At 37.8% G+C, this 27,377-nt stretch overlaps 1 non-coding gene across 1 annotated transcript; it reads left to right on the top strand.

The window, feature by feature from the left end:
* Positions 1–4,246: 4,246 nt before the first annotated feature.
* LOC111760211 (U1 spliceosomal RNA) lies at positions 4,247–4,409 on the top strand. Its single transcript, XR_002793968.1, has one exon. It is a non-coding gene; the product is annotated as a U1 spliceosomal RNA (small nuclear RNA).
* The last annotated feature ends 22,968 nt before the right edge of the window (positions 4,410–27,377 follow it).

Raw genomic sequence — 27,377 nt, 5'->3', positions numbered from 1 at the left:
TAATGATAATATGAAACACCACAATTACTCAGGTATTTTAAATCTATACATCCAGAATATGAAGCTAAATTTTTTATGATCTCTTTATTTTCTTTAAAATGTTACATTCAAAAAATATAAGAGGTTCCCATATACCCTCCAAAGCTAAATTTTAACAATCTTTTCCACTATAGTTAAAATTATGTGCAATATTTCTAAAATTTCTCTAAATTAAATGGTATATTTTTAGAATCTGTTCTAAGATTTTCTCTGAAGTTTCTTAATAGTGAAACACAAAACACAGGGGAACGGACTTTGGCCCAGTGGTTAGGGCGTCCGTCTACCATATGGGAGGTCCGCGGTTCAAACCCCGGGCCTCCTTGACCCGTGTGGAGCTGGCCATGCGCAGTGCTGATGCGCGCAAGGAGTGCCGTGCCACGCAAGGGTGTCCCCCGTGTGGGGGAGCCCCACGCGCAAGGAGTGCGCCCCTGAGGAAAGCCGCCCAGCGTGAAAAGAAAGAGCAGCCTGCCCAGGAATGGCGCCGCCCACACTTCCCGTGCCGCTGACGACAACAGAAGCGGACAAAGAAACAAGACGCAGCAAATAAACACCAAGAACAGACAACCAGGGGAGAGGGGGAATTAAATAAATAAATAAATCTTAAAAAAAAAAAAAAAAAAAGAAACACAAAACACAAACAAAATAACAGGAAAAAGTAAAAAGAAGCCAAATAGTATATCGCTAGTAAAAAATATTTGTCTTTCTGCCACAGTTAAAGTCACTAAAATAAGTTACAGAATTTATAAAAAGAGACAAACTAAAATACATTCTTTAGTTAATAGATGCTATAGGAAATGTGTAGAAAATATTGTGGAAAATTTGAAGAAACAGGTTTTTGAATAACTATACCATGTCGGAGTTTCTTAAGTTGGATGAACAGATGTTTCTAGTATGTCTCTCTTTGTTATTTGCCAAATTCTGAGTCAATAGTGAAAAGAAGAACCATTTTTATAAGCGATTAGAAGAAAGATATCCCAGAGAAGATGTATTTTCAACCATAAATGATTTCTTTAATAATATCATTTTTAATGGAAAAATAAAATATTTTTTAATGGAGCAGATGCTTTCACTAGAATAAGTGAATTTTCTGTAATATGGTTACAATGCTAATAACACATGTAAAATAAAATCCCTGAATTCTTCATTGGCAAGTTAGTAAAAGAAAATGTTGGAGCCAGAACTGTACAAATTTCTACAGAGTATCATTGATCTCGTTATTTTAATAAAAACAAACCTTTGGGGAAGGAAATAAAATAAATAAATAAATAAATCTTTTTTAAAAATTCATATCTGTTCACTGTTTGGATATAGAATTATCTACTTCGTTTGAAAATTTTCCAAATGAAGAATTTCAGTGGATTTTTAATACGTTTGTGAAATATAAAAATGCAATAACTTCTGATTGGCATTAGAGAAGATGGATATTTTTAGTGGAATTTCAGCAAATATATTTCTGTAAATAGGGTATTAGGCTGAAAGATAAGTATCCTGATTTTGTACTACTTCCCTTTAAATTTTATTATCTTTTTGATATATGTTTTTCAGTTATGATGGACTTAGAACCAAGACTTGAAATACAAATGTCAAGTCTGACCTTCAAGTAGCTATATATCCAAAGTGTAAAACCAAGATTTTAAAAAACAATGAAAGTATTAATATTTTTAGTGAAAGCAAAATATTTGACTCAGTAAAGCAAAATTATTTAGAAATCTGTCTTTAAAAATTCCTATTTTTATGTTATAATATAAACAGCATTATTATAATACATATGATAATTAATTAAAGACTGGGATGGACACTTAATTTTTTAAAATGATGAATGTAAAATCAACGAAGTTTGTTGACCACCGGTCTATTCCATTTTTCTGACAAAAACAACCTGAAATTTTACATGAGATAATGGAGAGTGTGGATTTCAAACATCTTAGCTATAATGAGAGAGTGTGTCAACAGTGCAAACATATTGCTCAGCCAGCAACATGATGGATTATGGTCTACCTTTCTTAACCGTAGAGAGACAAGAGATGGGCCACATATGAGCCATGGCCTTTCACACATCAGTTCCACCCAACACAGAAAGGGGATACAACAGAGGTCATAGGCACACCATTTCACCAGTCACTCTTCCACTCAGAGACTACTGCATTTCCCCTAAGACTTCCCAAGGCATGTAAGTTTTGACAGACATTCCTATCTTCTTGGCTGAAGCAAAAATGTACAAGAATGACATAATGGATTCCTCTCAGAAATAATAAAATCCTAAAAAGAAGCTGGTTGCAAATTTAACTTACAAAAATCAATAGCTTTCCTGTAAACAAAGAAGAATCAGTTAAAAAATAAAATGAATACAAAATCCCATATACTATTAACAACAAAAAAGATGATATGTTCAGGAATAAACCTAAGAAATATACAGAGCCTGTATGAAACCAATTGAAAGTTACTGAAGAGACCTTGAATGTATTTTCTAGGGTCAGTTCAGTTGTTACTTCTTCAAGGAAGACCACCTGGGTCCCTGAGATTCAATCAAATTACCTAAGCTCATCATAAGACAATCTACCTCCCCTTTATAGAATTTGATACACTGCCTCTGTCACCTTTATATCTCTTGTGCCTAACAAAGTTCCTGGAATAATTGATACTCAATAAATGTTTAAGTGAATCAATAAATAAGTGAGATGTACTTGGTTAGATATGGATTGAATCTATAAAGACATGCTCAGGTCATAACCACATTGTCCTGTGGATGTGAATCCATTTGTAAATAGGATCTTTGAGGATGTTATTAAGGTTTGTCCAAACTGAATGAGGGTGGGCCTTAATCCAATATGGCTGGAGTTCTTATAAGCAGAAGGAATTTGGACATAGTAGTAGGAGACAGACATAGAAAGCTGACCATGTGACGGAGGTAGAGATTGAGTTATGAATTGCCAGCAAACCACCACCAGAATGCTACAGACTTCAGAGAAAGCATGATTCTACAGACACCTTTGTTTTGGACTTGTAGTTTCCAGAAACATGAGTTAATCAATTCCTTTGTTGAAGCCATCCAGGCTGTGGTATACAGCACGTCGAAATCAAGGCACTATCAGAGATTCTCTCTCACCAAAGTCAGCTGCCACATGGTTAGGCAAAATGGCAGGCAAACTCTGCCTAGGTCTTTGCTTTCCCATCTGGGCTCATCATCTCCTGGAGCCCAGCTCCTGGAGCTTAGCTGTGAACAAGCAGGCAGGGGGCTTGTCTCTTTTTGGCTTCCTCTCTCAGTTTCGACTGCCCATCTTTCTTCCCAAGTTCAGGTAAGCTAACAGCATATGGCAGGGCTCATCTCCTCTTAAACTGCTCCATGGGCCCAGCATCTTGAGGGTTTCCTGTTTAAGTTTTGGCTGCTAGCAATCCTTAAGTCCTCTCTCACATGGCAGGATTAAAAATGGCAGCTTCATGTTCCTCTCTGTTTGTGTGTCTCTCTCTTTATATCAGACCCAGCAAAAGGGTGAAGACTTAACCTGAGTCACATCTCACTGATGTAGTCGAATCAAAAGCAATCTAATCAAGTAATCTAAAAGGTTGATATGCAAAAAGCTCCCACCAAATCAATAAGACTAAAAAAGCAAAAGAAAAAAGAAAACTTGACAAAGACATGTACAACTAGCTCAAAAAAGAAATAAATATTTGAAAAATACTTAATGTTATAAATGAATGCAAAATGAAAATAATTTTTGGAATGAGGCATTTTTCACTCCCCAGAGTGAACAAATGGAAAGTTCAATAATATTCAGCCAGTGTTGGTAATGACCAGAAAAACTGGTACTCTTATATATCATTAGTTACACTGTAAATTAAAGAAAATTGAAAGAAGCATATGTATATCCCAGTTTTGTTAAAATGAATTTTTAAAAGGATAGAAGATAGATAGATAGATAGATAGATAGATAGATAGATAGATAGATAGATAGATAGATAGATAGATACTTGTGTATAAATCAAGAAAGTCTACAGAAGAACTTGTTAACAAGTAATGGGATACCTCCAGGGAGTGAGACTATTTGGTTCAAGGGAAGATTTAAATTTTTTCCTTTCATGTTTGTAGTTCTGTTTTAATTTTTTAACATTTGTAAACATTATTAATTTTATGGTAAGAAAATAGTTTAAAACTATTAATGCATCAAAATGACCACATAAAATGGCTACCTTAAAATATCATGTACCCATGCTTCCCTGGCAGGGAAGATCCCGTGATCACGGAGATGGTTTTCCCAGGGCACGGCTGATCCACTGCACTGAGGACCTGCTGACCCCTGCAATTCTACACATTGGGGAGACTCGACTATGTAATTTGTGTTGATGGTGGATTGTGTGCAGGCTTTCCCCTGGGTGGGTGGGTGGGGGGGCGGAAATCAGGTACTACATTAGTCAAGGTTCTCTAGGGAAACAGAATTAATAGGAGATATCTGTAAATAGCATGAGATTTTATTAAATTCTCTCACATGACCTTGGGGATGCACAAGTCCATGTTCCACAGGCAGGCTGCAAACCAGGGGCTCTAACGAAAGTCCAATGAAGGTCCTTGATGGGTTTCCAGGAGACATTGGCTGTCCAAAGACGAGCTGGGAAATTCTCTCTGAATGCTGAAATCACTTCCCCTTTTAAGGCATTCAACTGATTAGATAAAATGTGACTCATTGTAATCTCCCTGGTTGATGTAGATGTAATCAGCCATCTATGCAGTAAACTCACTGATGACTAAAGCCCATAAATGTCCTTGTATTACAATTAACCCAGTGCTTGGTTGACCAAACAACTGGGCCAGATCGTGCCCACACACATTAGCCTAACCATCATATGTACCAATCAGAAATCTTTGCTGCAGTCCCCTCTTAGGAAAAAGCAAGACTTAAAGCTCTGAGAACAGGGTGTATAGAGAGACTACAATAGCACATGAGTTGTGCTTTTCCAGATATTGACTGCAGGGAAAGATCAGAATACCAATTGTCATAGGAAGATTAAAGTGTAATTATAAAGTTTTAGAAGTATTCATGCATGAATTTTGAGAGTCATCAAAAAGGGCTTTCTTTCTAACACTCAACTAATGAAAGTTAATCAAATATTCATCTGAAAGCCTTCTGGCTAATTTTGTTTACTTTTGTTTAATTTAAAGTGTATATAATATTGATATGTACAACTTATTACTGATTAATTTTAGAATTTCTCTGTTTAGGACAGTGAAAGTAGATGGCTAATTTTACTTCCTGATTCTGCAAAAGTCCACTATAGTGTTTTGCAACGAAATAGAGAAGTTCTCTTTCCAGAGAAAACATCTGTTTTACTCTCATATAGTTACACATACTATTTATGCTTCAAAATACAAGTGTAATCGTGATTCTCCTCAGAGCACTGTCTTCATAAGATAAAATTATTGAGAGTTTTTCCCTAGAAATACCATATACTGAAGTAGAACAGAATCTTTTTAAGAGTCAGCTGTATCACCAGGATTTGTAGTGAACACTTATTTGTAAACAGTTATATCTTGAAAGCTTTGGAAAAGGTAACATACGTAGGTTCAAGGCCCATCAGTACTATTAACCATACCTTTGTTAGTATATAATATTGGAAATCACGTCCAAAGCATTAGTCCTGCTCTCTTTTGAACACTGTAGGAAAGAAGACCTGTTGAAGTCTGGCAACAAAGGTTACTTTCCAGTCTGGAACAATACATTTTAGCCTTTTATGGTTCGAACTGGTAGTTAATAATTAACAATTCAAAAGTCTTTATCCTCTTGTTATTGATTTGTTTTAAACCTAGGAAAATGTTCCTCACATCTGCTCAGTCCTTGAGCAGATGAAATTCTCCGATGGATTCTTAAGCTCCAGCAGCATTAAGAGAGTCATGTGTTTCTTTTAAGCTGTTTAACTTTATTATGATGATGCTAATTTTTATTTCTGCAATAGAAATGTCTTTTTATTATTTTATTTTTAACTTGATTTTGTACATTTAATAATTGAACATATAAACAATAGTTAAAAAGTAAAAAGAAAACAGTTGAATAAAAACATACATTTCTCAAATGTACTGGATACATATAAAATTTTTTTAAAATCATACAATAGGAAATGTCTTTCAAGTGAAATATTTCAAGGTCAGGACTTGAAAGGAGAACTTGCAAAACAGAAAATAACATGCTGACTTGGAAAGAATCTTGACAAATTTAGGAGGAAGTCAGAAATTTCAGTTTGCTCAATTTACTCTAGAAGAAATTCAGTTTATTAAATATACATTATTGAATGAAATAAAGGTAGTTTTATATGAGGTTTTGCAAATATTCTGCTCTTGTTTTAAACCAAACCCTGATCTGTAAGAATTGCTAATTTTGTTGGAGGAGAAATTGTTTAATATTGGCAGTTTTAAAATAAAGACGTCTAGAAATGGCTGTTCATAAAATGTTTGGAATGTTTTCTGAAATGTGGTGGCTTATGTTATTTTGTGATTATTAATGGATATTAGGATATGAGGTTTCTCACTGCACTAATTTAAATTTGAATTTAAAAAAGAAAGAGGAATAATGCACATGAATTTGATTGGTAGCAGTGAATTTAAAAATATTTTGACAAATAAAACAATTAGTTGTAAATATGTTGAAACACAAATTTAGAACTGAACCATAAACACAGTTAATCATTTTGAGTTTAAATAATTATGAAGCACAGGTTATCTAGATACTCATATAATTATAAACAAATTAAAGACTAAGTTTAGAAGGAGGAACAAAGATGTTATGGAAGGTTATAAAAAACGCTTTGAAACTGATGGTGCAGATATCCATTAAATCATAGTATAATTTTTATTATAAATAAAACACTGATGAGTAAAGGGGATTTCAATTTTTTACTTTAAAAAACACGAATAGTCAATGTTCTTTGCCAGTTATGTCAATACGAAATCACATGATTATTGATCTAAATGTTGGAATCTGTCTTAGACTTTCTTCCCTTGTGCACAAAGGGTTGGCAATTGCTAGGCTACTCCTTACAGCCCCTTCTCATAGCACAAATTGATCTGTAGAAATAACCGGAAGCAAACCACAGTCAGCAGAGAAAGTCAGAGGTGTTGTGTCATGAACACAGGTGCAGCAGAGTCAACGCCACAACATATAAATAGTGACTAGATCATCTATTTTCTGAGTCTGGGCTAACATTATACAAATAAGCCAGATTTTAGTTACCTTAGGTGAAGACCTTAAATAATCGCAAGGTTGAAAGGGAGAACTTGACAAGAAAAATATGCTTTCTAGGCGATTCTCTAAGGAATCTGATAATTTTGAAATGCAATATAATGTATAATGATGTCTATATAATGTATAATAGATGTCTAAATGAACTATTATAAAAAAAGGTGACAATTTTTGCAGATAAGATGTTGCAAATGGGTAGGGTATTAGCCAGGTTTCATGAGATTTAGTAAAGGAATTGGTTCATGCAGCTATGAGATCAGGAAGTCCGAGTTCCACAGAGCAGGTTGCAAACCGGGAACTGCAATGAGGGTTTTCAATGAATTCCCCAGGAGAAGCTAGCCAGCTGAAAGAGAGAGGGGAATTCTGCCTCTTGACTGCTGAAATCATCAGTTCTCTTTAGGCCTTCATCTGATTAGATGAGATATCTCTCATTATGAAGGGCAATCTTCTTAATTCATTGTAGACGTCATCAGCCATAGATGCACTCAACTTATTGATGATTTAAGTCCAGGAAATACCCTCACCTTAACAATCACGTCAGTGCTTGCTTGACCAAACAACTGGACACCATAGCCTGGCCAAATTGACACATGAAATTAACCATCACAGGTTATAAGTAAAAGATTAAAAAATTTTTTAAAAACACAGACAAAAAAATACAACACATTCTTCATAGACAAGTGTGTGGAAAAAATGGCCATCTGCAGCTATGACGGGTTAGGAACTGGCTCTGGTTGCCCGAGCCCTGATGATTAGGGAGAGCGCCTCTCACCTATGGGGATTGCTGAACTCATAGGAATTCTTGGGCTCCTAATGTGAACAATGACGTTTCCTCCAGTTTAGAATTTAAAAATAGACTTAAGCTGGCTAATCTGGTCAACAATACCCTTAAAAACCTTTTTGTTAGTGCCAATTCCTTGAAAAGGTTTGACTTTGCAGGATCTAGGGCAGGCGGATCAAGTGGATTCGTAACTTAATAACTGCATGGCTCGTTTAATGAGAAAGCGTGGTGACAATACAATAACTTGAGTGTGCATCTGAAACACCAGGTGGGTTTGTTAAACTAATTGCTGGTCCTGTCTGCAAGTTTCTGATTCATGAAGTCTGAGATGGGTTCAGAGAATTTGTAATTCTAGCAATCGCCAGGTGATGCTGAAGCTGCTGACCTGGGACCAGACTGAGAACCACTGGCCCGGCTATTTAGACTAATTTCCTGGATCTGGTTCCTTAATCTTTTCTCTTTAGTGCTTGATGAATGTGAGAGAGCTTGGAAAAGGTGGATTAATGGTACTAAAATGTATTACTTAAGATCAGGTGCCACAAAGTCATTTGGTGGTTATTGCTGGCTTTAGTTTTTATAGTCTTCCTGATTCAGATGTAGTCTAATTTTAGGAAGATTTAGTGTGGATTTTAAAAACTGTATATAATAAAATATCTACCAAGTTCAAAATCCAGAAACCTCAGAAATGTAATTATTACATTATATTTCAAATTCCTATTTTTATTTTTTCTTCAACTCACTACAATCTGACTATGGCCCCTACCACATAGAGCAATGAAATTGTTCTTTTAGAAGTAAACCAGAAACCTATGGCTTTTCTCTGCTCTTGTCCACTAGAATTTGGCACTGTTGACCCCTTTGTTCTTCCCTTTCAGTCTAGATTTTAGAGAACCTTTCATTGGCTGATACTCTATCATCCTGAAACTGTAGGTCCAAGGTAATGACAGATTTTCAGTATCTTCCTTAGTCTACTTTTTAACCCTCTTCCACATTTGCCCTTGGCAGACATCCTTAAGCATTCCTATCAATAGAATTGAGTAATTCTTCTAATATAGCCCTTCAGGAAAACACTCTTAGTTGACTGGTGTTTGTACTTGAAACATGTAGAGACTCTATCTCCAAAACAATCCTATTTCCATGGCTTCAGATTTCACAATGCCTACTCCCCCTACCCCTACATCTCTAGTCCTGACTGCTTTTTTCCAGGCTCAGACACATATTTGGAATCATTTCCCCATGTATATTCTGCCAGCATTTCAAATGCAGCATGTTCTAAATTAAACGTATGATCATTCCCTCATACCCAGTCCTTTTCCTCATTCAGTTCATGATTCCATCGAAAGCAAAAACCATGAAATAATCTTTGTCTTTTTGTATACTCTCACATTTAATATTCATAAGGGTATAACCAATTCTACCTTCAATACATGTCTTGAATTGCCCTGCTTCTTTCCATTCCAATGACCATTCTTTAGTTTTGGCCCCTTTATTTGTCTACTTGCCTCTCTTTTCTACTTCTTCTCCAATTTATCTGTCAATTGTTGACAGAACGAACTACCTTAAATATGGAGCTCATTAAATCATTCTGACTCAAAATGTAAACAAACAATCTTCAAGATTTCTCACACACATTTATGATGCTATAGAATCTTGCCCAGAAAAATTTAGCCACTATAGATTACTTTGTTCATATTATCTTTTTATAATAGACATACAATCCCACCCCAGCCCTCTCAATACCATTTGAAATATTATTTATTTCTGAGCCAATATCCAAATGCTACTTTATTTTTAAATAAAATTTTCATCCATTGCAGTCTGAATTACTCTCTCACAGCATTTTGGTTTTTTGTTCCCCCTCACCTTTTTATATTTTACATATCAATTTATTCCCCAGATATGGAATTTTAGACTTTGAAGGAGATAAAGGCTTACCCCAGTCTTTAGGAAAAAGTGTGCAGAGAAGGCAATGAATCAACTCTGAGGTAAGAAAAGTAAAAAAGATATATATGTACTCCAGGGCCAGTTGAAGACTCTTATTTGAGGAATCATTTTGAGTTTGACTCTGGACGGTCCCTTTTAAGTGCTCTTGGGAAATAAAACCTAAAACCTGAGAAGATGGTAAACTGAAGGAATTCGGGAGAGCCTAAAGTGCTGTAACCTTGGGGGAACAAAGATTTAATCCCCAAAAATGGACTTTGTGTTTACCTCCCATCAGTTATCCTACCTCTCCCCCAAAGTGTAGTAGCCATGTGTTTTACATAGGATTGACCCCCTCTGTTCCTGGGTGGCCCTTGACTCATTCAAAGTAATTAGTGCATGGAATTTCCCTGTTCATTGTGATTGGTTAGTCCAATCTGATTGAAGCCCAAGATTTTTGCTTAGTGGTTGGGTGAAGACATGTTCTCTATTGCTAAATGTGAATAGGAAAGTATAACCCTGGTCACTTCTTGCCAGCCATCTTATCATATGTCCATGAGGAAAGCTCACTTCAGAATGAATCCAGGGAGTGGATATAGTCCAGAGGTTGAGCACCTGCTTCCCATGTATGAGGTCCTGGGTTCAATCTCTGGTACCCACCCCACCCCCCAAAAAGGGGGAAAAAAATCCCACATCATGGAAGGCAGGAAGAACGATTGAAAAGAAACTAAATGCTCAGTGACAGCATGGACCTGGTGGATCAAGCCTGACATGAAGCCCACTGTACCTGGAATTTCAGTTAAATGGGGCAATTTGTTCCTTTTTTTTTTTTTAAGGAGGTATTTGTGCATTCATCACTCCAGTCATTCTTAGAGCAATTTCATTATTCCAATAATAATAATAAACAAACAAAACTCATCAGCTCTCAATCTCTCTATGCCTGCCTCATGGCTCTTTTACAGTTCATTTTGTAGCCATTACTTTACAGTATATTCTTGGATTTGAACTGATGAAACATGGGTAATTTATTGGGATTTGTAGCAGCTTGATATTATTTATGAATGCCAGAAAAGAAGGATTATGTTTGTAATCTGGTCTGTTTCCCTTTGATTGTATTGGATTCAGTTGAGATGTCTCTGATTAAGTTATGTAAAGATGAAGGCTTTGATTTGACCACATCAGTAGTGTGTAACTCAGGGTTGAGACCCTGCTCCCTTGGTGGGCTGATAGAAACAGACACTCACTCAAGAAGACCTACGGAAAAACACACAGGAAGAGAGAGAGAGCTCCGTAGACATGACAGAGGAGAGAAATTCGACCCTGCAGTTCTCGGAAGGAAGTTGAGCCATTCACCTGAGAGTCTGCAGCTGAGTCAGGAAAGAAAGAAACAAGCTCTGTGCCAGCCTATAGCTGAGATAGAGGAAGGCTGAACCCTTGCAGAGTTTGCCAGCCATGTGGCAACATGTCTTGGGTGAGAAAGACATGTGGCAACTGTCTTGGGTGAGAAAGTACCTCTTATGGTACCTTGAGTTGGACACTTTAGGGCCTTCTAACTGTAAGCTTCTACCCCACATAAATACCCTTTATAAAAGCCAGCAGATTTCTGGTACTTTGTTTCAGCACCCCTTTGGCCGACTAATACAGAATTCATATCTGAGAATTAATGTTATTTAATCTTATCAATATTATATGCAGGTTAAAAAATCCTGTAATAACTAAAGGAACATATTCTCCAATTGAACTAATATGATTAGGTACAGTATATAATCTTTATGAGGAATAATACATCGTTTCTTTTTAGGAAAAAACTTAGGGGGACAGTAAAAAAGGGGAAAAAGTGAGGAATACAATAAATTATTGGCCATGAAGAAGAACATTAGCAGATTTGTTGCTAGTCTTTTAATTTTTGATATTAATTTTTTTAAAATTAATATACATTTTCTTGATTTATACCAAGAGTTTTAAAAGATAAACATTCTGTTTCTCTATAGAACCTTGACTAATACCACTTTGATGCCTGAGATGGTTCCTGAGAAACAAAATCTTAAGAATGAGATTTCTGAATTAGTTCTAGGGTTTTTGTGACTGGTTCTGTAACCTGATTATATTCAAAGGCACTAACGACTATTTACAATAATAAAGATGGCACTGATAGTCTATGGCATGAATTGGCAATGAGCATGGTTAATAGTGTATATATACATAAGAATTTTTTTCTCTGAAACAGAACAAATGTATGGGTTTTTTGTTTGTTTTCCCCCCTCTGCCTGCCCTGCTGTTTTTGCTGTCTGTGTCCATTTGCTGTGTGATCTTTTGTATCTATTTCTCTCTTTTTTTGTCTTCTCTTCTTGTTTTTTTACCTCTAGGATTTACCCACATTTGATCCTGGAGACCTCTGATGTGGAGAGAGGTTTCCTGTCATCTGTGCCACCTCAGTTTCTGGTCTCTGCTGCACATCATTTTGACTCTTCCCTTTGTCTCTCTTTTTTTTTTTTGCGTCATCATCTTGCTGCGTGACTCACTTGCACAGGCACTGGCTCACCGCATGGGCACGCTTTCTCTTTTTCTTTTTTTTTTTTTACCAGGAGGCCCCAGGGATCAAACCCGGGTCCTCCCATATGGTAGGCAGGAGCCTTATCACTTGAGCCACATTTGCTTCCCACACCACTCACTTTTAACCCTGGTGATCCATTAGAAAAAATTTTGTTTCCTGTCCCTGCAACCTTAAGCTCTGCTGATCTACAGGTTTTAGTTCTGAAAAGAGGAGTGCTTCCATACCATGATACACAATGATTCCACTGAAATGGAAGTTAAGACTGCCACCTGATGACTTTGACTTCCTCATGCCTCTGAATCAACAGGCAAAGAAGAGAATTACCCTCCTCACTGAGGTGATTGATCCTGACAACCAAGGGAAAATTGTACTGCAACTACACAACAGAGGTAAGAAGAGTTTCCTTTACAGAAGATCCCCTAGCGTGTGCTAGTACTACTATACCCCGTGATTAAAGCCCATGGAAAACTGCAACAACCTAATCAAGGTAGGCCTGCCAATGGCCCAGAAATTTCAGGAATGAAGGTTTGGGCCACCCCACTAGGCAAGGAACCACAGGCAACTGAGATGCTTACTGAGGGTAAAAGAAAAATGGAATGGGTAGTGGAAGAAGGTCGTTATATATATGAGCTTTGACCATGTGACCAGTTAATGAAAGGAGGACTCTAAGAGTTACAAATACTTCTTCCTTGTTTTGGTGAGTGTGTTAGTATACACATAAAGCAAATATCTTTGTTTTCTTCCCTATCTTATCCCCTTGTCATATGACGTAAATTGTATTAGCTTCATGTTGTAGTATTTAAGTTTCAGGATATCAATTTAACAGTGAATATTACCCAAGGACTTGTACCCTATTCTGGTACCGTACATTTCCAGTTGTGCATAGGACTGTTGAGCAGTGCTAAATGAAAATAAGACTATTATTTAGAGATTATGTTTGTGTATAACTGCCAAGTTGGCAAAGGGTGGACTGCGATCATTCATTTCATGTGTCAACTTGGCCAGGTTATGGTGTCCTGTTGTTTGGTCAAGCAAGCATTGCCTGGTTGTTACTGTGAGGATATTTCCTGGACTTAAATCATCAGTAAATTGACTGTATCTATGGCTGATTACATCTACCATCACCTGAGCAGATTACCTTCAACAATGAGAGAATGCTCATTCAATCACTTGAAGACTTTAAAAGGAGAAGTGAAGATGTCAACAGTCTGAAGGGAGAATTTCCATCTCTACTTCAGCCAGCCGGCTTCTCCTGAGGAATTCATCAAAAACCTTTAGTGGAGTTCCTAGTTTGTGGTCTGCTCTACAGAATATGGACTTGCCCATCCCCACAGTCACATGTGACAATTATAATAAAAATGTCATAATATTTACATCTATTTCCATTTGGTTCTGGTTCCATAGAGAAACCTAATTAACACAGTATTTAAGCCAGATATGAATGATGAGGGGGACCCATCCACATGAAGAGTCAGGGGAAATGCCCCAGGCAGAGGAAAACACATTGCAAAGGCTCTGATGGGTGAGTTAGAAAAATAGGCCAGTGTGGTTGGAATGGAATTTAAGTCAAAGAAGTTGTCAGAACCTTAGTGACATTGTTAAGAAGTTAATTTCAAGTACAATGAGAATACCCTAGAGGGTTTTAAGAAGAGGAGTGACATAATCAGAGTCATAGTTTAAAATTTTACTCTGTGGGTATGGAAAAAGTTGTTACATGGTATGTTGTGGGATTATAGGCTCAGGCACAACATAGATTTTCAACAAATCACCGCTTTATTACTTATACAGCACAAAGGGTAAAAAAGATCAGGGGAAAAGATCCCCTTATGGCTGGACCCCTTGTGTGGGTCAGGGTAGGTGGATGACAGCTCTGCACACCCTGCTTTGAGTTGGAGATGAGGGAACTATGCTGCCCAAGGGATGGTTTTCATACATCCCAGAGGAATGGGGCCCTAACACTGAGTACAAAGAATGTATCAAGCAAACTTTGTGTAGAGTCTCTACCCTGATAAGCAGCTGGGCTGCTTGTTTATGGTTTCTGATTCAAGGTAGCGTCAGGCCATTCCTTTTCTGGATAACGTGTTTTTCATGGTTTAGACCTAACTTCTCTCCCAGGCTGTAAAATGGATGCATTCTGAAACACCTGCATGCAAACAAGGAAGAGGAGAACAGGAGGAGGATAGGTGAGGGTTGGATGATGGTCTCTGAGCATGTCCACCCAGCGGTGTGAAGAATGAATCATGGAGGGAAGGGAGTCTAGTGTGGGAGGCGGAAGACCAATTAGTAGGCTATTACTGCAGTCTAAGAGCTGATGGTAGCTAAGAACTGGGTGGTGGCAATGGCAATGGTGTGGATGTTTTCAAATTATATTTTGAAAATAATTGGATTGGATGTCAAGAATAAGAGAAGGGAAGAATGACAATTAGCCTTTTTTAAAAGATTTATTTATTTATTATTTAATCCCCCCCGCCCCCCCCCCCCCCCCCCCCCGTTGTCTGTTCTCTTTGTCTGTTTGCTGTGTTTTGTTTCTTTGTCCACTTCTGTTGTCATCAGCGGCACGGGAAGTATGGGCGGTGCCATTCCTGGGCAGGCTGCACTCTCCTTCGCGCTGGGCGGCCCTCCTCATGGGTGCAGTCCTTGCGCGTGGGGCTCCCCTATGTGGGGGACACCCTTGCGTGGTGCGGCACTCCTTGCGCGCATCGGCACTGCGCATGGGCCAGCTCCACACGGGTCAAGGAGGCCCGGGGTTTGAACCGCGGACCTCCCATGTGGTAGACGGATGCCCTAACCACGGGGCCAAGTCCGTTTCCCTCCCCAATTAGCTTTTTTAATTGAACAAATGAGGGGTTGATGGTACCACTGGATTAGTGGTTTGGTGGAGAAAGGCAAGAGTTCCCCTTTGGACATGTTAAGTTTGAGATGCCTATTAGACATCTAAGTGGAAAGGTCAAGTAGATAGTGGGATATATGTATCTGAAGCTCATGGTGGGGAGAGGTTGGGGTGTAATTACATGTATATTTAGAGTCCAGGGACTTGCTGAACTTATCTAAGGAAACAGTGTTGACAGAGTAGTGAAAGTAGTTTGCAAATAAGCCTGATGCATTTCAGCAACAGTGTATTGGCAGAGGAGTACCCAGCAAAGGAGACTGAAATGCAATGACTAAGGATGAAAACACATCATCGTAGAAGGTACAAGAGAGTGTTTTATGTGTGTGCGGGGGGAGTGTCAACAGTGAGGAATTTTGCTGAGAGTTCAGAAAGGTAAGGAAAGAGAAGATGTCACTGGATTTGACAAAATGGAGGTTGCTGCTTATGTGGATAAGATCGATTGCAGTGGAGTGGTTGAGGATGGAAATCTAATTGGAATGAGTTGAAGAGAAAGAGTTGGTGGGGAGGCCAGGAGAAAGTATGACAAATGGAAAAAGCAAAGTAAGATGGCAGAAAAATCCCCAAATGTTCCAATAATTATGATAAATGTAAATAAACCAGATTTACAGATTCAGAGCAAGACAGAATCTTAGATTGGATTAAAAACACTAAATCTGAGTATTTTCTATTTAAAAGAGACATTCCTTAAACACAACCACATAGACAATATAATAGCAAAATAGGGATATTTTGTGCTGAAATGTAAAAAATCTGATATTACAGAGAAAAATGGATACTTCCTTAATCATAAAAATTAAATTCTAACAAATCTAAGAACTGCGTATATCAGGTAGCCCCCAAATAGCCTGATTAGCTAGACTGATTTGAAAACAGGATTAACAAGATTAATCAAATAAATATAGAGTGATCTTTTCCTCCAAAGACTTTTTTCAAGAATTCATGGAATAATTTTAAATACTTACCACGTACAAAATTACAAGAAAAATGTGAACAAAATCCAAAGATAATAAACAGACCACTTTTCTTTGTACACTTTAATAAAAGTAGAAGTCAACAGCACAAATACCTTTAAACCTCCTCAAATGGCCCCATAAATTTGAAAACTGAAAATAAAACTTCTACCTAATACATGGCAGAAAAAGGAAATAATAGAAAATATGAAATATTTAGAACCTGATTAAAATTGAAATACTATCTTACATTAACTTGTGAGTGAAGCTTAAAGTTTCCTGGAGAAAATTTAAAGTTGGTGGAAACAAAATTAATGTATAAAAATCTATAGCTTTCTTTTATACCAGAACAGCCAATTAGAAAATGTATTTTTTTTTAAAACAGGCAACATTGGCAATAGCAACAAAATGTATAGGATAAAAATGTGTAAGATCATCTGGAAAAAATAACTTTATTAAGGGCATTTAAAAAGACCTGAATAAATGGAAAGATATATTATCAATGAATGGGAATGCATAACATTTTAAAGTGTTTCTTCTCAGATTATTTCAGAAATTAATGAGATTCTTAATAGTGTAGTGTCAGGAACTTGATAACTAGATTATCTAATTCACATTGAAGAAGAAAGTTATACAAATATCTAAGTCTATTTGGAGGAACAATGAAGAGAATTCTATTAGATATGAAGACACAATAAAACTACAGCAATGTAAAAAGTATAGTATTGTAGTGTGGTAAAAGTAAAGGAGAAGAAAAGAGAAAAGATAAAATGAAACAAAGTGCAGAACCAAGAAATAGATCCATACAAATATAGGAACTTAGTGTTTGATAATGTGGTGTCACAAATAAGTGGTTCTTCAATAAATGGTATTGATGGATGTAGGATGACCGAATACCTGAAAGAAAATTGTTTCTCTCCCTGTTGCTAGGATACAAAGAAAAGAATTGTATGTAAATCAGAAGGTAATGAAATGCAACCCTCTCTTTGGGCCAAAATCCGCTTTTGGGTGGTCAAGAATATCCTGTTGAAGCAATGAAGTGTGAAAACCAGCTTCAACCAGTTGGCCGGACCTGCACAGAAGCAGCCCCTTGCTGCCCTCACTTCAAATTGCTTAATTAACATAGTAAAATTCCAACCCAGGGGTGGAGTTATCTGCCCCTTTCTTGATTATGCAATATATGTGCAAGTGTGATTTCCTGAACATACTAATCATACAATTATATAACCAGCTATGTGTGTTCATCCATATGCATAAAAACTAATGCATAATCAAAGCAAATGCTAAGTAGTAACTTGGGTATTTAAACAAGAGTGAAACTGCAGCACGGGTCTGAGTCCTTTGGACTGGCCTTGGCTCCTTACCTCTGCAGATGTAATAAATGTGAGTTTGCCTAACTCTCGTGTTGAAGTTTTCTTCATGCCATCTCTGGTTATCCATAAAGGCCCTGTTTTGAGGCCTAACAGTATCAGGATAATTGGGTCTCCATAAAGAAAAAAAATAGGTCCCATACTTCACACCAAGCACATAATAATAAAATCCAGAAGGAAAAACTTTAAATACACTAAAAAGCCAAACTCTATAAATATTAGAATTTATGGGGAAATATGGGGAAATATCTTTATGATCTTAAAGTAGGGAAGGCTTTCATAAATAAGACTAAAACAGCATAGCCCATAAAGCAAAAGATTAGTACAATTATTATATATTAAAAAATAAAAAAGGTCCATGTTGCAAAGATATGACAAATAAGATTAAAAGATAAGTGCTAGGCTGGGAGAAGATATTCCAATAGGAATTGGATTGAGCAGACGAACCACAAAATGAGCAGACAAAGCACAAAAGGAAATTCAAATGGCTAATAGAGAGAACAGGGAGTAGAGAAATTCAAATAAAAGCAATGAGATACCATTTCATTATCCTAAAAATGGGCAAAAATTAAAAAGCGTAGGATGTGGGCAAAAGTGCTGCTATTGATTGGGAATATAAATTGGTACAACTACTTTGGACAGCAATTTTGTTATTTCTATTAAAATTATTAATGTGCATAGCTCACAACCCAACAATTCCACTTTGATATATACCCAAGAGAAATTCTTGCACATGTCCACAAGGAGACTTGTATAAAAGTGTTTTTAGAACATTTATTTTATTTTTTATTTTTAAAAAGCATACAATTCAGTTGTTTTTCATATACTCACCACGTTGTGCAAACATCACCACTAATTCCAGAATATTTTCACATCACCACTAATTCCAGAATATTTGTTTTTCATATACTCACCACGTTGTGCAAACATCACCACTAATTCCAGAATATTTTCACATCACCACTAATTCCAGAATATTTTCACCACTAATTCCAGAAAAAAAACCCCATGCCTATTAACAGTTATTTAACATTCTGCCTCCACAACATCCCACCCCCAGTCCTGGGCACCACTCTACTCATCTATTTTCTGTCTCTATAGATTTGCCTATTCTAGACATTTCATATAAATGGATTTACATGGTATGTGGTATTTTGTGTCTGGCTCCTTTCACTCAGCATAAGTGAAACTTTTTAAGGTTCATCCATTTTGTATCAGTTATCAGTACTTCATCCCTTTTTATGGTTGAATACTATTCCATTGAATTGATATATCACATTTGTTCATCCATCCATTAGATGATGGGCTTCAGGTTGTTTCCACTTTTTGGATATTATGCCACAATGTGGCTGTGAACATTTGTGTACAAGTTACTTTTTCTTTCTTTCCCTTTTCTTTTCTTTCTCACTCCCTCCCTTCATTTCTTTCTTCTCTATCTCTCTTTATCTTTTCTTTCTCCTTCCTTCCTTCCTTCCTTCCTTCCTTCCTTCCTTCCTTCCTTCCTTCCTTCCTTCCTTCCTTCCTTCCTTCCTTCCTTCCTTCCTTCCTTCCTTCCTTCCTTCCTTCCTTCCTTCCTTCCTTCCTTCCTTCCTTCCTTCCTTCCTTCCTTCCTTTGTCTCTCTTTTTCCTTTAATAGAGAAGTTATAGGTTTACATAATACAGGATTCCATTATACCATCCTATTATTTTTTAAGATTTATTTTTAAAATTTATTTCTCTCCCCTCCCCGCCCCCCACAGTTATCTGCTCTCAGTGTCCATTTGTTATGTGTATACCATCCTATTAATAACACCTTGCATTGGTGTGGAACATTTGTTACAATTGCTGAAAGCATATTTTTATAATTATACTCTACCATGGTTTAACTTAGGGTTCACTGTGTAGAGCAATCCCATGGTTTTTGTTTGTTTGTTTGTTTGTTTTTACTTTTTATATTAGTTTGCCAAAAGGGTGTTAATGCAAAGTACTAGAAATCTGTTGGCTTTTATAATGGGGATTTATTTGAGGGGTAAAAGCTTACAGCTCCAAGGCCAAATCAAGGCATCAGCAGAGATGCTTTCTAATGAAAGTCAGCTACTATTGATCTCAGCGTGTTGCCATGTGGTGAAGAAGGAGGGTCACCGGACCCTGCGAGGTTTCAGGCTTCCCCTCTGGCTTCCTTTCATGCTCAGCTGCTTTATTTTCTTCCCGATTTCAGCTGCAAGCTGGCATAGGGTTTTTCTCTTTGGGCTTCCTATATTAGTCTTGGCTATTCACCTCTCTTCCTAAGTTCAGCTGTAAGCTATCACGCAAAACGGCTCATCTCTCCCTGGGCCTTCTCCTTTCTGTCCCATGGCAGGATCAAAAATGACAGTGCTCTCTCCTGTCTGTCTGAGTGTCCATTAGATCACACCCAGCTAGGGAGCAGGCACTCAACCTGAATCACACTCACTGACATAGTTCAAGCAAAAGTTCTAAATCAATCTTAACAGGTAACCCAGTCAAAGCCTCCTCAACTGACTTTAATGCAATCAAAGGTATCATATCCAGAAGAAAAGATTACTTGACAAACATCTTTCTCTTTTTGGGATTCATAAAATAACTTCAAACTGCCACACTTTTTATTCTGTTACCATATATGCAATCTAACATTTCCCCTTTTAAACACACAAACACACACAGACACACACACACATACATATATATCAGTACTGTTAATTACATTCACAATGTTGTACTACCATCACCACCATCCATTACCAAAATATTTCCATCATTCCAAATAGGAACTCTGTACATTTTTTTTTAAATTAAAAAAGGTGTACATTTATAAAAAAGTCAAGCAAAAAATACAGCATTCTCATATAACAGCCTTTTGTTGACACTTAGCTTTAGTGGGGTATCTTTGTTACAATTGATGAAAGAACATTAAAATATTGCTGCTAACCATAGTCTTACATTAGGTGTATTTTTTCCATATACCACCCTATTATTAAAACCTTGTAATAATATAGTACATTTGTCATAATTCATGAGAGAACATTCTTATATTTGTGCTGTTAACCATAGTCCATTATCTACCACAGTGTTCACTGTGTTGTACAGTCTCACGTTTTGTATTAATAACAAATCCATCCAAAGTGTATGCTCAATGGCTCTCAGTATAATCACAGAGTTGTGTTGTCATCACCACAGTCACCTTTAGAATATTTTCACTACTACAAAAAAGAAAAAGCTCATACCCCCTATTGTTGACACTTAGCATTGATATAGTACCTTCACAGCAATTGATGAAAAAATATTATATTACTGTTAACTATAGTCCATAAGTTACACTAGTTATATTTTCCCCATATATCACCATATTATTAACAGCTTGTAATAGTGACATACCTTTGTTCTAGTTCATGGAAGAACATTCTCATATTTGTACTATTAACCACATTCCTCATCTAACGCCAAGTTCACAGTATTAAACAGTCCCAAATTTATCATCTGGCTTTCCTTCTATTGACATTTATGACCCTAGTCTACCCCTGTCAACCACAATAACATCTATAAAACAGAAGTAACTGTAATGTGTTTCCATCATTTCTATCCATTTCCAAACATTTACTATAACCTTATTAAAAATTCTACAGACATTAAGCATCAGTTCCCCTTCTCAACCCTCATTCTCCTAGTAACCTATACTCTATAGTTTAACTCCATGAGTTTACCCAACATATTTAGTTCATATTAGTGAGACCACATAATATTTGTCCTTCTGTGTCTGGCTTATTTCACGCAATATAACATCCTTATGGTTCATCTATATTGTCATATGCATCCCGACTTCATTTATTCTTACAACTGAAAAGTATTTCATTGTATGAATATATCACATTTTGTTTATCCAGTCATTGGTTGATAAACACTTGGGTTGTTTCCATTTTTGGCAATTGTGAATAATACTGCTATGAGCACTGGTGCACAAATGCCAGTTTGTGTCCCTGCTTTTAGTTTTTCTAAATATATTCCTAGTAATAGGATTGCCCAATCATATGGCAGATCTATATTTAGCTTCCTGAGAAACCACCAAAGTGGCTTTCCACAGAGGCTGCACCATTTCACATTCCCACCAACGGTGAAGGAGTGTTCCTATTTATCCACATCCTCTCCTGCACTTGTAGCTTTCTGGTTTTTTTAAATAGTGGCCATTCTATAAGGTGTGAAGGATCTCCTAGTTGACTTGGATTTCCCTAATAGTTAGCGATGTTGAACACCTTTCATATGCTTTGAAGCCATTTGTTTTTCCTCTTTGGAAAAAATGTCTATCCAAGTCTTTTTCCTGTTTTTAAATTGGGTTGCTTGTCTTTTTATCACTGAGTTGTATGATCTCTACATATCCTGGAACTCAAACCTATCGGATATGTGGTTTCCAAAAATATTTTCTCCTATTGTGAAGGCTATCTTTTCACTTTCTTGACAAAGTAATTTGAAGCACAAACATTTTATTTTGAGGAAGTCCCATTTATCTATTTCTTTCATTGTTCATGGTTTGGTATAAGGTTTAAGAAACCACCTTCTACCACAAGACCTGGAAGATGTTCTCTATATTTTCTTCTAGGAATTTTATGGTTCTAGCTTTCATATTTAAATCTTTGATCCCTTTTGAGTTAATTTTTGTATAAGATGTGAGATAAGGGTCCTCTTTCTTTTGTTTGGATATGGATATCCTGTTTTTCCAGCACTGTTTGTTGAACAGACTGTTCTGACTTAGCTGGGTGGACTAGACAGCCTTGTCAAAATCAATTGACCACTTATGCAGATGCCATAAACTTCGTAAACTGCTACAGTAAACAAAGCCTCAAACAAAAGTGCTCCTGAGGGTCCTAAGGACGTCGGGACACCACAGGCAACCGCACAGCTTCATGAAATCAATACCCTCTCAGTGGGCCCTATCAGGGAATAGATGTAATTCTACTCCCACAATATAACATAGTTATACTCACTTATAAGTCCCCTAATCATGATTCTTCTACTCTGTTTATCTGAACCTGTAATTTTCAATTTACCTGTTAAGTATATTTCTCAGAGACTTAAAGTCTTTGGGGGAAGCTGACTTGGCCCAATGGATAGGGTGTCCACCTACCATATGGGAAGTCTGAAGTTCAAAACCCTGGGCCTCCTTGACCCATGTGGAGCTGGCCCATTCACAGTGCTGATGCGGGCAAGGAGTGCCCTGCCATGCAGGGGTGTCCCCCGTGTAGGGGATCCCCACACACAAAGAGTATGCCCCGTAAGGAGAGCTGCCCAGCACAAAAGAAAGTGCAGCCTGCCCAAGAAGGGCACCGCACACACACACGGACAGCTGACACAATGAGATGACACAATAAAAAGAAACACAGATTCCCAGTGCCGCTGATAAGGATAGAAGTGGTCACAGAAGAACACATAGCGAATGGAAACAGAGAGCAGACAACTGGGGAGGATGGGAGAAAAATTAATAAAAAATAAAATCTTTTAAAATAATAATAATAAAGTCTTTGGACTGTTCAAATGCCAGTTGAGTCCTGAAATCCAGAAGATATGTGGTCAACTCCTACTCTCCAGTTCTTTAGGTCAATTTAAAAAATGATGAGGATGGACCAACTCCACTCTCAAAAGAAGGAGTCTCTTCAGTGACAAACAAAACAATTCCACTCCTCTGCCTCATAATATCTATGTCCATTCTCAGCCTGAAGCAGTCAGAGGAGATCTTGTCCAAAACCCCTCAAGATTGAGGAATGAACAAAAATGGGGAAGAGTGAAACCACTGAGCTCAGCAGATTTACCGTTACCATAAGCTATTATCTTGTGTTTATTGAGTAACTTGTAACATTGATATAAATAAGAAATTTTAAAAATCACTTGACTATAGATGTAAGGGTCTATTTCTGAACTCTCAATTCAATTTCATTGGCCAATATGTCTATCTTTATGCCTCTACCATGCTGTTTTTACCACTGTAGCTTTGTGATATGCTTTAAAGTCAAGAAGTGAGGGTCTTCCAACTTCATTCTTTTTAAAGACATTTTTGGCTTTTGGGGCCCCTTACCCTTTTAAATAAATTTGATAATTGACTTTTCCATTTCTGCAAAATAGGCTGCTGGAATTTTTGGTTGGGACTGCATTGAATCTGTAAATCAATTCGGGTAGAATTGACATCTTAAAGATAATTAGTCTTCCATCCATGACATGGAATATCCTTCCATTTATTAAGCTCTTCTTTGATTTTTTTAAACAATGTTATGTAATTTTCTGTATACATGTCCTTTATATTCTTGGTTAAATTTATTCCTAAATATTCCATTATTTTGGTCACCATTGTAAATGGAATCCCCCCTCCCCCGATTTCTTTATCAGATTGCTTGTGTATAGAAACACTACTGATTTTTGCACATTGCTCTTATATCCTGCCACTTTGCTGAAATCATTTATTAGCTCTAATAGCTTTGTTGTAAGTTTTTGGGACTCTCTGGATATAGGATCATATAATCTGCAAACAACAAAAGTTTTACTTGTTCCTTTGTGATTTGGATTCATCTTAATTCTTTTTCTTGCCCAATCATTCTACCTAGAACTTTTGTACAATATTTAATTAACAGTGATGATAATGGGCATCGTTGTCTTGTTCCCAGTCTCAGCAGGAAAGCTTTCAGTCTTTCACCATTGAGTACAATGTTAGCTGTGGGATTTTGTCCTTTATCATTTTGAGAATGTTTCCTTCTATTACTATCTTTCAGAACATTTTCTTAAGAAAGGATGCTGCATTTTGTCAAATACCTTTTCTGCATCAATCAGGATGCTCACATGATTTTTCTCCTTCAATTTATTAATGTGTTGTATTACACTGACTGATGTTCTTATGTTCTCCTTGCTTACCTTAGATAAAGTCCACCTGATCATGGTGTATAACTTTTTTTCATTTTTTAAAGATACATAGATCACATAAAATGTTACATTAAAAAAAAAATAAGAGGGAAGCGGACTTGGCCCAGTGGTTAGGGTGTCCGTCTACCACATGGGAGGTCCGCGGTTCAAACCCCGGGCCTCCCTGACCCGTGTGGAGCTGGCCCATGTGCAGTGCTGATGCGTGCAAGGAGTGCCCTGCCATGCAGGGGTGTCCCCCGCGTAGGGGAGCCCCACGCGCAAAGAGTGCACCCCGTAAGGAGAGCCACCTAGCGCAAAAGAAAGTGCAGCCTGCTCAGGAATGGCACCGCACACACATGGAGAGCTGACACACAAGATGACGCAACAAAGAGAAATACAGATTCTCGTGCCGCTGACAACAAAGCGGACAAAGAAGACGCAGCAAATAGACACAGAGAACAGACAACAGGGGCGGAGGGGTGAAGAATAAATAAATAAATCTTAAAAAAAAAATAAGAGGTTCCCATATACCCCACTCCCCACCCCTCTACTCCTTCCACATCAACAACTTCTTTTATTAGCGTGGTACATTCATTGCATTAGAGGAATACATTTTGGAGCACTGCTACACAGCATGGATTATAGTTTACATAGTAGTTTACACTCTCTCCCAGTCCGTTCAGTGGGTTATGGCAGGATATATAATGTTCTGCATCTGTCCCTGCAATATCATTGAGGACCACTCCAAGTCCTGAAAATGCCCCCATATCACACAGCTTTTTCCCTCTCCCTGACTTCAGCAACTCCTGTGGTCACTGTCTCCACATCAATGATATAATTTCTTCCATTGCTAGAGTCACAATAATTCTATAGAATACTAGTAAGTCCACTCTAATCCATATTTTATTCCTCCATCCTGAGGACCCTAGGATGGTGATGTCCACTCCACCTCTAAATCAAGAGGGGGCTTAGATCCCACATGGCTAATGGATGGAATTCTCCTGCTTGCAGCTGTAGACTCTCTCGGTTCCCTGATGTGGTTGTTGACTATCCTCACTTCCCTGTTAGCTGACCTGGGTAAGTCTAATGAACCAGAGAGTAGGTGTTGCAACTCTGCTGAGGCTCAGGGCCCAGCTGGCACATAGGCAGTCCAGAGATTCAAGTCTCCTGAGCATATACCAGCCCCAGCACCAACCACAGGTTCAGTAAAAGTGACAGAAGAGGCATGTGTAGAGAGGTCACATCTGAGTCCAACTCCATCACACTCAGGAGCACAAAATCCAAAGTAGGGCCTACTGGCAAGGCTCTGAACTCCAGAGCCATCTGTCATGACCATAGGACCTGGGTGTCTCCGTAGCCCTCAGGAGCACCACTACCTGGGTTGCATCTACTTTGGCTGTCTCTGAGATTCTGCTGAGACATGTGTAAGCTTGACCCCTCTGATGACCTCCCGACTCATATTGAAGTCTCTTAGCCATATAAACTCATTTGTCTTTACTATTTCCCTCTTGTACTCAAGGTCTTTTTCTAGGTGCATCACAAGCTGGTGCTTATAATTTTTCTTAATATGTTGTTGGATTTGATTTGCAAGTATTTTTGCATCTATGTTCAATACAGAATTGGTCTGTAATTTTCTTTTCTTGTAGTATCTTTATCTGGCTTTGGTATTAGGGGGAGTTTGGTAGTATTCCTTCCTGTTCAGTTTTTTGGAAGAGTTTGAGAAGGACTGGCATTAATTCTTCTTGGAATGATTGGTAGAACCTGCCTGTAAAGCCATCTGGTCCTGGGCTTTTCTTTTTTGGGGAGGTTTTTTTTGTTTGTTTGTTTGTTTTTTTGTTTTTTTTTTTTAATATTTATTTATTATTATTATTTTTTAATTACATTAAAAAATATATATGAGGTCCCATTCAACCCCACCGCCCCCGCCCCCCACTCCCCCCACAGCAACACTCTCTCCCATCATCGTGATACATCCATTGCACCTGGTAAGTTCATCTCTGAGCATCACTGCACCCCATAGTCAATGGTCCACATCATAGCCTAGACTCTCTCACGTTCCATCCAGTGGGCCCTGGGGGGATCTACAGTGTCCCGTAATTGTCCATGAAGCACTATCCAGGACAACTCCACATCCCGAAAACGCCTCCACATCTCATCTCTTCCTCCCGTTCCCCACACCCAGCAGCCCCCATGGCTACCGTTCCCACACCCATTTCACATTTCCTCTGTGGACATTGGATTGGTTGTGTCCATTGCACACCTATGTCAAGTGAGGGCTTAGATTCCACATGGGTACTGGATGCACTCTTCCCGCTTCTAGTTGTAGACACTCTAGGCTCCATGCTGTGGTGGTTGACCTTCTTCAACTCCATGTTAGCTGAGTGGAGTAAGTCCAAATAAGTCAAAGTGTAGGAGCTGAAGTCTGTTGAGGCTCTGGGCCTGGGTGTCATATTATCAGTCCAGAGATTCAAATCCCCTACATATATCTTAAACTCAGCACCAAATACAATTCCAATAAAGTAGCATGCAAGTCTTGTGAAAAGAGATCCCCTCTGAGTCCATTTCCATCACGCAGAAACACCAGCTCCAAAGAAGGGCCATCTGTCATGGCAGTGAACCCCTTCTGCCATGACCATAGAACCCGTGGGTCTCTTTATCCCTCAAAAGAACCAATACCTGGGGTTGTATCTACCTTATCTGTCTCTTAGACTCTGTTCAGTTGTACATAGGGGTATTCCTTCTGACAACCTCCAGACTCTTTTTTAGAGACTCAC

This window comes from Dasypus novemcinctus, chromosome 3, assembly GCF_030445035.2.
Source record: "Dasypus novemcinctus isolate mDasNov1 chromosome 3, mDasNov1.1.hap2, whole genome shotgun sequence".
NCBI lineage: Eukaryota > Metazoa > Chordata > Mammalia > Cingulata > Dasypodidae > Dasypus > Dasypus novemcinctus.
The sequence above is the reverse complement of the archived record's forward strand: the minus strand, read 5'-3'. Positions and strand labels throughout refer to the sequence as shown.